The sequence below is a fragment of the Artemia franciscana genome, chromosome 18, assembly GCF_032884065.1.
Source record: "Artemia franciscana chromosome 18, ASM3288406v1, whole genome shotgun sequence".
Classification (NCBI taxonomy): domain Eukaryota; kingdom Metazoa; phylum Arthropoda; class Branchiopoda; order Anostraca; family Artemiidae; genus Artemia; species Artemia franciscana.
In genome coordinates, this window is record NC_088880.1 from 2,401,875 (window position 1) to 2,414,677 (window position 12,803).

General features: G+C 35.1%; 1 long non-coding RNA gene across 1 annotated transcript; it reads left to right on the plus strand.

Annotated features, from left to right (window-relative positions):
• The first annotated feature begins 4,054 nt into the window (after nucleotides 1-4,054).
• Nucleotides 4,055-11,359, plus strand: LOC136038493 (uncharacterized). Its single transcript, XR_010620225.1, has 3 exons — nucleotides 4,055-4,085; nucleotides 8,013-8,086; nucleotides 11,174-11,359. It is a non-coding gene; the product is annotated as an uncharacterized LOC136038493 (long non-coding RNA).
• Nucleotides 11,360-12,803: the final 1,444 nt, after the last annotated feature.

Here is a 12,803-nt window from a genome sequence, read left to right on the forward strand (position 1 = left end):
TTTTCTTTTTTAGTTTTTTTTAGTTTTTTAGCTTTTTTAGTTTTTTTATTAGTTTTTAGTTTTTTTTTCTTTTTAGTTTTTTTGTAGTTTTTACCTTTTTTTAGTTTTTTTAGTTTTTTTTTTTTTACTTATGTCCTGGTCGTCATTTATACTCCCTGTGTCCCGGTCGTCATTTGTGTCCCGGTGCTTTGTTGATGGTGATTGCTAATCGAACATTCCTTGTCTCCCGGTCGCTTTCTCTTTGAGTGTCGTCATTTATATTCCCTATGTGCCGGTGTCCCGGTCGTCATTTGTGTCCCGATGTCCCGGTCTGTAATTTTGTCAGTCGAAAACATGACGTCAGTCAACACACAAACATGACGTCACCAGACAGACCCACACACACACAGACAACTCATTTTTATATATATAGGTAAACCAAATATTTGGGTTATTAATCGATATATGATTGGGTTATATTATAATTAATAGCCCTAATAACCCAAGGTTATTAGGATTTGTATATTTACGGAAGAAAAGAGTTCAGCAAACTGACTTTTTCTTCGCGTTTAAATGACATCAATTATTATAAGGGTTTTTATAAACCCTTATAATATTATGATTAATAACCCAAATAACCCAAATATTTGGGTTTTTAATTGATATATAATTGGGTTACATTATAATTAGTAACCCTAAGAACCCAAAGTTATTAGGGTTTGTATATTTACGGAAGAAAAGGCTTCAGCAAACTTCCTTTTTTGCGTTTAAATGAGATTAAAGACAACATTGACGTCATAGACAAAAATGATGAAATTTTATTTCTCAAATCATACGATATCCTTCAGCTACAGCCCCATCTTATTTGACATTATGGCTTGCCGTACTTAGCAAATAGTGGCAATAGTAATCCTCCATTTTCAGGCTTTTAAGTGAACAAGGCAAACAGTGATAATAAACACTAACTTAAAACACTCTCTTCTTCGTTCCTCATAGTTTTCAAACAATCCCTAGTTACAGGTATAGAATGGCTATCGCCTCGGAAGTTAAGGCAGATGTGGTCTCTTCTAGTCATTTTATGCATGAATTTGGCTGTCCTAGCCAAGTGGATTGGTGGGCTGGATTTACGATCCTTTGTCCAAAAGAGCGAGGGTTCGAATCCTGGTGTACCCAACTATTAGGTTGGGGACGGAGATCAGTGGCGTATCTCTGTAAGCTCAGCCAGAGTCAACCCAGGTCTAAATTATTACCTGGAAAAATCTAGGGAAGGTAAACAGGAAGGGTTTGCAAGAACAGAGGATGGCTGGCCCTTATCCCCCATCGCACTTCCTGGCTGAAGGGTCTTGAGACGGAGGTCAGCTCCGCCAGTTCGGACCTTAAGGGTCTAGTGCCACATCCTTTACCTTTTTCTTATACATGAATAAAAAGAAGACAATATATTATCGACAAATAATTGTTCACAGGGTTCCCAAATGTATACTTCATTACATAGCCCTTATCACGTAATCTAACGCGATGAATAACACGAATCTAGGTAACCATTTGTTTTTATGAAACAGATATGACAGCTGAAGAAGTTATAGAAATTACAATAAATAGTCCACTTAAACTCAAAACGAGCAAAAATTAACATGAATAGGGCTGATAGCCCCCATGCCTTCTCAAGGCCAGAACATAATTTGCGCTTTACTGAAAACAAAGTAGATTTAAGAATTTTCGCTTTTCTTACTTTCATAAATAAAGAATTATAAAAACTTTAAGGAATAAATATCAGTATATCTCAATTAAACTGAAAACATAAGGTCATTTGTTTGTTTTTTTTACAGTAAAGCGCAAGTTATGCTCTGGTTTTGAGAAGGCATGTGGGTTTTAAGTTATAATATTGCTCCTTACTTTCAGTTAAAAAAACGCGTTTGTTCATTTAATTTCTGAACGTTTTTCAACAAATGTAGGTTCGAATTTGGCTCACCGTACTTAAAAAATTAAAACAAAATTTCTATATTAATTTTGGCAGATTTATTCTACATATGAAGGGTTGCCCCCTCTTCAATACCTTGCTCTTTACACTAATGCTGTTAGCACTTTTCAAAAAGCTTCCTATTCTATTTAAATGTACCATGTGTTTAAGTAGCCGCCCTTAAAAATTGGCAAATAGTCAAACTTTAGCGTAAAGAGCAAGGTATTGAGGAGGGGGCAATATATTAATAGATGGAAAAATTTCTGTTCACTTTCCAACTAATGCCGATAAATCTGACTCACACTCTACGGAATATACCCCTCCTCCTCACGCCAAACTCCGTGGGAATTTCATCCAACGTAAAGTGCACTCGCCTCCTTCTAAATTCTATCCAGGCAGCTCCATCCTAGCTAAGAATCCTTTCTCCCTGTAAAATTATGTTTGGGCGATTCAGTCTGAAAATTCTCCTTAGCATCCTTTCATTTGAATAAGACTTTAATCTCTAATAGATTTCTCGAACACTCCGGAAATGCCCCCTTCCGAGGAAATTATTTCCTGGAATTTAAATCACGCAGAAAATAGCCTCCGGAAAATACCCTCGGAGCGTCTCAACATGAAAAATTTGGCAAAGAGAATGTGAACAATTAAAAAGAATTTCGTATAGTAATTCTTTCAAATCCACCCAGTGTAACATTACCCCTGTGACATTCACCCCCTCAAAAGTTTCCCTCCTCAAGAAATTCTTCCTATAGAAATCAACCTCAAGCACACACCCCCCCCCCCGAAAAAGGCCTGTATACTTCCCAACAATAAATACTGTATAAAAACGAATGACAAATTTTATAGCTTACAGGTCTCTCCCCACGGGCTGTTTGGGGTCATTTTACACCTAGAGTCATAGTTATTTGATCTTTCAACTATACTGATCAAAAAGGTTATATCTCGAAATTTTGATATCAAACAATTTTAGGGAAAAATGGGTGTGGTAGGGGTTCCAGTTGCCCTCCAATCTTTTTTTCACTTAGAAAGGACACTATAATTTTTAATTTCCGTTCGAATGCACTCTTCATCGATCTTCTAAAACCATTACTTCAATACGATCACCCCTGGAAAAAAAAAAAAAAAACCTCTCATCTGTGATCAGTCTTCTGGCAAAAATAGCAAAAGTCCACATTTTTGCAGATAGGAACTTGATACTTCTACTGTAGTGTTTTCTGGTATACTGAAAACGATGACGGTATTTTCATTAAAATTCCTCGAAGTTTGGGGGATGTTTCCTCCCTATTTCAAAAATCAGGCAAATTTTTTTCAGGCTCGTAACTTTTGATGGGTAACAATGAACTTGATGAATCTTGCATATTTTGAATCAGCATAATAAGCTAATTTTTGTATGTTTCTGTTGTGTTGATATTAAAATTCCGGTTACTATTGAGCCAAGTTGCTCCTTACTTAAAGTTCATTACCAGGAACTGTTTGAAAGATAAACAAGCTTCCTTGACCATCTTTAAAAAAAAAGAAGAAAATTCTAGCTTTTGCATACAGGGATATGGGTCCTCTACAACAAGGCCCTCTAATATACTAAATTCGACCGTCTAATTCTTATTCAGGTTCCTCTCTCTTTTTCCTGCTACAGAAATTTTTTCCTGGCTCTCAAGTTTTGAAGGATACATTAAACCTGGTTAATTTTACATATAAGTATTGATATTAAATGTTGATGGAGCATTAAGGGTTATTTTGTTGTGTAATTTATGTGGCTATTGTATATTATGTGGCTTTTTTTGTGTGTTCTTGTTTTTGCCATTGCTATTGCTGTTTTATTAACATAATATGGTATTGTAATTGTTTGGTATATTTTTACTCTGTCCGAAAGTGTTTCTTGTTCTTCTGTCATGATTTAAATATCTATTTACTTATCCACTCCTTACTTATAGTTCGTTATCAAAAACTGATTGATAATCTAGGTGCTGACATTTGACTTAGTCCAGTCTAGTTCCTGATCATGACTGGTGTAGCTTTCAGTCCCTGCTGAATGTCTGGTGTTTTACTTGCGCGCACGCTTTCTTTATTCTAGCCTCACAATGATATCTTACTTAGAAACCAAGTTAGTGCTAGTTTAGAATTTAGTTGGATAGGACAATAAGAAATCATGGTAAAATTTTGTATTGAACTATGTAACTTTTATGATACCTAGAGTAGGCTAATAATAAGCCATTTAGTTACTGACTTTTTACTAAGGGAAAATTGGGAGCTATTTCTTATCACACGATGGATCTGAAAGCTCACCAAAAATTTGAATATTACAGGTCATGTATTTGATCAGATACAGAAGGAGCTATAAAGATGGTCACCAGAATTAGTCTGAGGGGTTTCCCCAAAAAAAAATCAAATAGAAATTTCTGAGATTGTATTGACCAATATAGGTAAGTTAGGCATTGAACGGTTTTTTGAAGCATCAAAAACTCTATTGAAAAAGAAAGTATTTATTTCCAAACTCTGGATTTTCTATAAAGTTTTTTTTTCCTTCAAATAAAATTAGTCATTGCAGTTTTTGTGACTAGAACATTTTTTTAGAACAAGCTTTATCGAATAAGAAATAAGGCTGTAGTGGTACTTATAGTAAAGAGCCATAAGTCTTCAATGTTTCATTTATTTTTTTTACAGAGGCAATTTATGTGGAAGAGGTTGTCTCATGAGGGAGCTAACTCAGTTGAAAATTGGATGGTCTAGTGCTATTTTCAAGATTTAAAAGTGATTGGAGGGTAACAAACACCCCCCCTGCGCAGTTTTTTCCTCAAATATATCCAATCAAAGTGTTGGAACAACCGTTTTGTTGCAAGGCACCTAAAGATCAATTAAATCTGCCTTTAGGTTTGACAAAACGACTTGTAACCCCTAGGGCAAGGGCTGTAAGTTATTCGTGTCATTGTTAACATATACGGTGCTTATGGAAGGAGTGGTCGCAAAAATTGAGAGGAGGCTAATTCAGTTTGAAATTTACGGTTTTAGTTCCTTTTTAAGAATCAAAAGGGATTAGAGGGCAACCAGCCTCCCCTTATGCCTTTTGTTCCCAAAGTGCATCTGATAAAAAGTTTATTCCAAACAATCCAAAGGTCCAATAGCCATACTTCCCGTCTTAATAACTGTCGAAGTCCCAAGGTCTGTAAGTTATGCAAGGTCTTCATTGTTAGCATATAAGCTTTTTACGGCAGAGGTATTTGCATAAATTCTGGAGGAAGCGCATTAGATTGCAAATTGAGGGTTGCAATGTGCTTTTTAAGAGTCAAATGTGATATGAGGTAACCATTCTCCTCCTCCACGTCCTCCCCCCTAAAAAAAAAATACGATCAAACTTTGAGATAACTATTTTGTTCACTTAATCCAAAGGTTAATTAACTGTGGTTCTGTTTTGAAAACCACCCCCAAGCCCTCGGGGCAAGTGGTGTGTTTAATGTAAGTTGTCCATTGTTAAAATATAAACTTCTTATGGAAGAGGTGGTTGCATAAACTTCGGAGGGGGCATTTTTGATTTTAAAGTGATGGCTATGATGCCCTTTTTGAGAGTCAAAAGGATCAGAGGGCAAGAACCCCCCCATGCCTTTTTTCCACCAAATAATCCGATCAAAATTTTGAGATAGCTAATTTGCTCAAAATACTCTAGAAGTCAAATAAAAATGGTACTGGTTTTCACTAAATCCTCTCCTCCAGGACAGCTGCTCTAAGTTATGGAGGTTGTTCATTGTTAACATATAAAGTTTTTCTGGAAGAGTTAGTTGTATAAATATCGGATGGGCCAATTCAATCGCAAATTGAAGATAACAACATCCTTCAAAAATCGTCAAAAGTGATCGAAGGGCAACCAACCTTCTCTATCACGTCCTTTTACCAGCAAATAAATCTGTTCAACATTTTGAGATAACTATTCTCTTCAAAACATTCCAAAGGTCAAATAGCTATACTTCCGGCTTTGAAAAGATCAGTCTGCAGATGGAAACAAATAACTAAGTTTCTGGTTTAAACAAAACTCCCCAAGCCCTCAGCGCAAGGAGTCAGGGCAAGTTATGCATGTTGCTATGCATGGGCAAGTTATAATATTAGCTTCTTATGGAATAGATGGTTGTATAAACCTCGAAGGGGGTATGTTGAAATGCGAATCGGAGGCTATAGTAGCCTTTTTAAGAATCAAAGGTGATTAGAGGATAACCATCCCCCCTCTCACGTTCATTTACCACCAAATAAATCTGATTAAAATTTTGAGAAGGCTAGTTTGATGAAAATAGTCAAAAGTGTAAAAAGCCATAGTTGGCAACACCCCCTCTCCCAAAGCCCCTGGAGTATGGCTTGTAAGTTCTACAAGACGTTCCTTGCTAGCGTACGAGGTTTTTACGGAATTAATGGTTTTATAAACTTTGAAGAGGGCAGATTCGTTGAGAAATTGAAGGCTATAGTGCCATTTTTCAAAGTCGAGTGATCAGAGGGCAGCCAGTCCCCCTTTCCTGCCACGTCATTTTTCCGCCAAATAAATCCAAACAAAATTGTGAGATAGCTATTTTGTTCAAAATAGTCCAAAGGTCCCATAACAATACTTCCCGTTTGCCCTTGAGCCCTTGGAGCAAGGGCTGTAAGTTTTTTTCATTTTTAACATGCAAGATATTATAGAAGAGTTGGTCGTAAAAACTCTGAACAGTGCATATACGATTGCAAATTAAAGATCACAGTATACTTTTTAAGAGTTAAAAGTGATTGGAGGACAACCATCCAATAGCCCACACCCATATCCCTCCCCCAAATATACCCAATTAGACTTTTGAGAAAAAATTTAATAGTCCACAGGTCAAATACTTATGCTTATGATTTTGCCTTCTTCCCCCCAAGCTCCCGTGACAAGGGTTGTATGTTATGTAAATGGCTCATTTTTAACATATAAGGTTTCTATGGAAGTGCTGGTTTTATAACCTTTGAAGGGAGCACAGTCGATTGCAAACTGAATGTTATAATTACATTTTCAAGAGTCAACCAGATCAGAAGGCAACCAGATTCCCCCCTTCTCCTCCCTGCTCTTTGTCCCTTTAATGAATCCAATACAAATTTTGAGATACCCGTTTTATTCAAAATAGTCCATAGGTCAAATAACTATGCGTTTGGATGTTTTTGTGGATGTTTTGGTTTTATAAACTTCGGAGAATACAAATTCGATTGCAAATTGAAGTTTATAGCCCCTTTTGTAAAATTCAAAAGTGATCAGAGGTGGACAGTCCCCCTTCTATGCTCTATTTCCCAAGAATAAATCCAATCAAAATCTTGAGGTGGACATTCTGTTCAAAATAGTCCAAAGGCCAAAAAACTAAACCTCCAGGGTTGACATATCTCTCCACAGCCTCCATAGCAAGGACTGTATATTATGCAGCTTACCCATTGTTAACATATAAGGTTTTCATGGAGAATGTGGTCGCAAAAATTTTGGATATGGCTATTTAATTAGAAATCGAAAGCTACAGAGCCATTTATAAGACCCAAGAGTGATAAGAGGCATTTTTTCCCCAAAAAGCATCCGATTGAAATTTTAAAATAGCAATTTTGTTCAAAAACAAGCCTATAACTCAAATTTTAACCCGCATTTCCACTATTTTATGTTAGACCGAATGGTAAACAGTTTTTTGACTCGTCAGTGTTATGACCCCTGGAAGTTTTTTTTATATTTACTCCCCACTTGAGTGGAGATAAGTGGAGTAAAATGGGTATGTCTCTCGTAAAATGAGAAAAATTAGGAAACTTTAAATTTACCCGAGCGTGTAAACTCTGATTCTGAACAGCACTGGAAATCGATATGATCAGAGATCTTCAAGGTTGAGGACTGTATTATTTGATCAAGATTATTAGTGTCACTGTTGAGCCAAAAGGCTGTTCAGACTTTGTGAAAAAGAAAAAATATACCTACGTGGCTGCAAAAGAAGTACACATTTTTCGGCTAATTTAATGAAAACAATATTCAATTATATTTTTTTGACAAGCGTTTAATTAACGCTTGTAGTATTTACGAAACTATTTTAATGCCAAATAACATTTAAGTTTTTTTCAGTATGGTTTTGTGAATTACGCGCTGGAACAACTCGTCGTTCGCAATTTTGGTATTCCAACGTGGGAGCTGATTAAGTAAGATTTTTAGGTTTTTCTCGATACTTTTTTTATGTTTTGCTTGTTCAAACAGCCAAAGTGCTTGAAAATATAATTTTTGAGCTAATCCGGAAAAACATCTTAGGCCAATTTTTAGGTCCTATTTTTAAGAGAAAGACATTTTGGAACATTTTGGCACTTTGAGCTCCCTCTTGGTCAAAGTACTTTTGACTCTATGCTTCAATCTGATCAAATACATAAAAAATTATTTAATTAAAAAAAAAAAATTCAACTAAAAGTCAGGAGCAAATTAAATCTTAAAATGAATAGGAATTATTTCGCATTGAGGGTAGCTGCCCTTGTTATAATCCTAAGTGTTTACGCTGAAGTTCTGTAAAAATACTTCTCATTAAAATTTAACGAGCCTTGTGATTGGGTGCTGTTTCTTAAAGAAGCATGGCAAAAAGTCAAACTTTAACGTAAAGAGCGAGGGTTGAGGAAGAGTCACCCCCCTCATCCACGGAATAATTTCTGTTTATTTTAAGTTTTAATGTTTCTTCTCACTTTCAGTTGAAAAGACCTGTAATTTTTATTTAATATCTGTTCGTTTTTCAAATCGTGCCAGGAATTCCTCTTCCCCCTTTCCCCTTTATAAAATTCTCCCCAAAATTTCTGTAAACCCCCCAATAGCAATTGCTGTTTGTTAATGATGGGCATATTATAACAATAGATGGAAATAAGCTTACCTAAGCTGTGGATGTCAGGTGTTTAATTTTTTCAAATGATAATTTCGACAGGACCTGTGCCTGTCATCATCAAGTTCAAATTATCGTTTGAAAAAATCTATCACCTGACATCTATAGCTTATGTAAGTTTATTACCATCTATTATTATGCAAAAGAGTCAGGTTGGCTTCAGAGAATATAATAGATGGGCACGTTGTAAAACTTACTGCCCTTTCTTCAGAGAATTTGGCGGTCATCCCCGTTCAGAGAATCATCCCCGTAGGCATAGTTAGTTGACCTTTCAATTATGCTGAATCAAGTGGCTATCTCAAAATTTTGATTGAATGCCTTTTGGGAAAAAAGGCTTAGAAGGGGTGCTAGCCGACCTCCAATCTTTTAGATCACTTAAAAAAGGCAATAGAACTTTCAGTTCCGATCAAATGAGCCCTCTTCCAATTTTCTAGAATTGCTGATTTGATACGATCACCAATTAGAAAAAAACGAACAAAAAAAAGTAAAAAAAATAAAACAACACGCATCCCAGATTTTTCTTCCGGTAAAAATACGAAACTTAACTTTTTTGAACATATGAGCTTGAAACCTGTACGGTAGGGCCCTCTGATATGCTAAATCTGATGGTGTGATTTTCATTAATATTACTAACTATTTTCTTAGGGGGGGGGGAGACATCTCTCCTTTTTTAAAAACTGGACGAAAAACTGGCTCGCAACGTTAAAATTAACTAACTTTATAGATTTGGAATCAGCATAAAAATTGAATTCTTTTATGTCTCTATTGTTTTCAAAATTATGTGTTTCAGAGATTAGGTCACTATTGACAGAAGTCACTATATACTTACAGTTCTTTACCACAAACTATTTGATTTGTTAATTTTTAATGCCAATGGATGTCATTTGGTAGCATATAGGAGCCATAGCTCCTTAACCAAACGTCACAATGAATATCTGCGCTGCTCAGCAATTTGGATCTTACCAATTAGGACTGCAAAAAAAAAAAAAAAAAAGAATTAAAAATCGACCAGTTTTTCCAGACTCAAACTTAATCAGACATGTATTCGGGCTTCTTTATTTGCAGCTGCGGTGACTCACGAAAGATATTTACCAGTGAACACAAGTCCAACTTTAATATAAATTTGTATGTGCTTATTTTTTCAAATCCCTCTCTAGTATATTTGCTGTCATTAACTGACACATTCCATAGCCTTTCTTTTTTTGCCTCTGCCTTCTACTCTCATGGACACTTTTTTTTATTGGGATTACCTCTGACGTCAAACAAGCATTTATTTTGCTTGTAAAATTAATTGTTTTGTAATTTTGTCTGATTTTCAATAACCGAAAATAGGGGCTTTGGCCCAAAGGTTTCTATTTGTATAATAGAGGTATAATTCTTTAGAAGTGGTAATTGGGGTCAATAGACTTGGTCAAATATTCAGACATATTTTTCAGACTTTCAGTATATGACTATGTCATGAGTTCAGTATTTAGATAATCAGTATGTAACTGAAGTTGTTTTAATATGCCTCAAATAAATATTTTTGAAGCCTTTCTTAAATCAGGTGTAACAGACTTGCTAATAATCGAATAAAACCGGTTCCCAAATATTTGACTCATAATCTTGCCCTTACTTGATCTTAATCGCTTTTTTAAACTTCCAGTATCGTAAATTATATAGCAAAGGCGGCTGGGAGGCATTGAGGGATATATAAAAATAGGGTATTTTTGACGCAATACCTTCAATTAGGTTTCTTCCAAAACCCCGCTGCTTTTCCATGGTGACCACCTATACTGCGATTGTCATCAGTAGATTGTCATCAGCAGTTATATCTGCTGATGACGATAACTCTATATGCGATCAAAATATTAAGACTTTTGTGTCTGATTTCACTCTAATAAATGGAGTTATCCTCAGTTGAACGTTTATTTATTTGTACAGCTAGGAATATGTAGCTGTTAATAAAACCATAGCAAACAGCTTTGATGATCTTCTGTCCATCTTCTACAATTCCCAAAACTTTGAATTATGGTCATAGGAAATTCACATTCCTTTTCAATTGTCCAATCTTTCTTAGATATATCACACAGACTACTGAGATTTTTTTCATAGACTTTTGACGAGATTTTTGCGCCTTTTTTCAAGGTCTTCTTTTCAAAAGTTGTTTTTTAAAGTATGTTTTTTTTTTTAGAGTCTGCTTATGTCCGTAAAAAAATGTATCGCGATTTGTGTCTAATTTCTTACAGTCGGTTGTTCTTTTTCTCCATGCTCTTTTTATTTTAACTACTTCCATTCTTTGTTAACTGTCCTATTTTTACTTCACAGATGTGGCTATTATATTTTGATTATTTTAATTTATTTTTGATTTTTATCCTAATTTTTTTTAAAGGGCAATCTAAAAAAGAATTTAGATTCAAAATTGGTTTTTGAAGTCTGGCTCTTTGTTACTACCATCAACTACCTTCATTTCTGTTAGAAGACTGGTTTTCCTCGCTCTGCTGCTAATTATGTATAATCTATTTATTTAGGTAATAAATCGTTGATAGAAAGGCAGGTCATATGAACAAGGTTATTAACTGGCTGAATCGTTAAGGTAGGAGAGTGTCTATTTTTATTTTAAAAGAACGCTTATTCCCATCACCATTTTTATTCTTTAAAGTCATTTCAATGAAATCCAGTTTAAATTATGTCCAGTTACAACTTAAAAAAAGGCATTTGCAGGTCCTGAAGCTATCCGGATAGTTTTCAACAAAAAGCAATTACCACTCAAACTTAACTGAGAATTTAAGGAGGATAGTAGTTCACCTTTCCATTACAGTGATTTTTTTTATTTAAGTTTGATATCAGTCATCATGTATTGTTAGTTTCAACGTTTTGATTTCCTCTTTTTTATTAGTTCCTATTCTTTTTTAGCCTAACTGCTTAGATGAATTTTTTTCTGCTCAATTTTAGCATAACTCGTAACTCCCTGGTGGAACACTTGCGATTTAGTTCTAGAAATTTGATTATTTCCAAATAATAAATACGTTACTGAAATACAAATTGTAATAAGTAATAGGTAGGCGAATTGCGGAGGGACCAAAGTATGGCCCTAAGATACAAATGCTCCCAATTTGTTGATATAGATGTGTTGCGTTTTTTTACTCCTGATCCTTCAGGAATTTTCTAGGTATGGTATTAGGTAAGAGGTATGGTATGAGGTATAAATCTTGAAGGGTGGTATTTAAGTAACTTAAATACTCTATTAAATAAATTTTGCAGTAAGGACTTAAGTTTAGTGATGAATGAATTGCATTACTACTGCTGCTAGCACTAACGCCTCACTACAGCACCAAACCGCCTGAGGCCAACACAGCTACGCATGGGCCTCCTCCATCCTTATCTATTCTAAGCCTCACTCTTTAAAGCCTCCAAGAACGTTTCCATTTCCCACAAATCTTTCCTTACAACATCTTCCTACCACGACCTGGAACTAGCTGCTTTTTTGGGCCCTAGACGGTTGGTCGACAAGGACAATCTTTGATGATTTGTCATACATCGTTCACAGAGATCTTAACCTTTCTCTCATTATAGTCCTAGGAAAAATAATTGAACCACACTTTTTGCACAGCCTACTGTTTGAAGATCCTATTGAAGGCCTCGTTCCCATGGGATTCCTTTCATGGGAATTTAAAGGGGTAATGGGGTTCACTCATAAAAATATGAACGAAATTAAAAAAAATATGTGCGTAGAATCCGTGAAGTAAAATATGATGATGTTAGACAAAATTTGATGTCATACTCCATCCTTAAGCTATGTTTACTATTATGTTACGATTATGTTTAAAAAAGGGAATATACGAAATTCTATTCCAATGATAATTTCTAAAAACAAAAAAATTAAAACCGCTCAAAATAGAATAATTAAATTGAACAATTTATGAGTAATACATTCGAAGAAGAACAAAATTAGTTAAAATATGAAACTAATGGAGAAAAAGAACAACACATCTCAATCATTTAAGCACAATTTGCTTCAC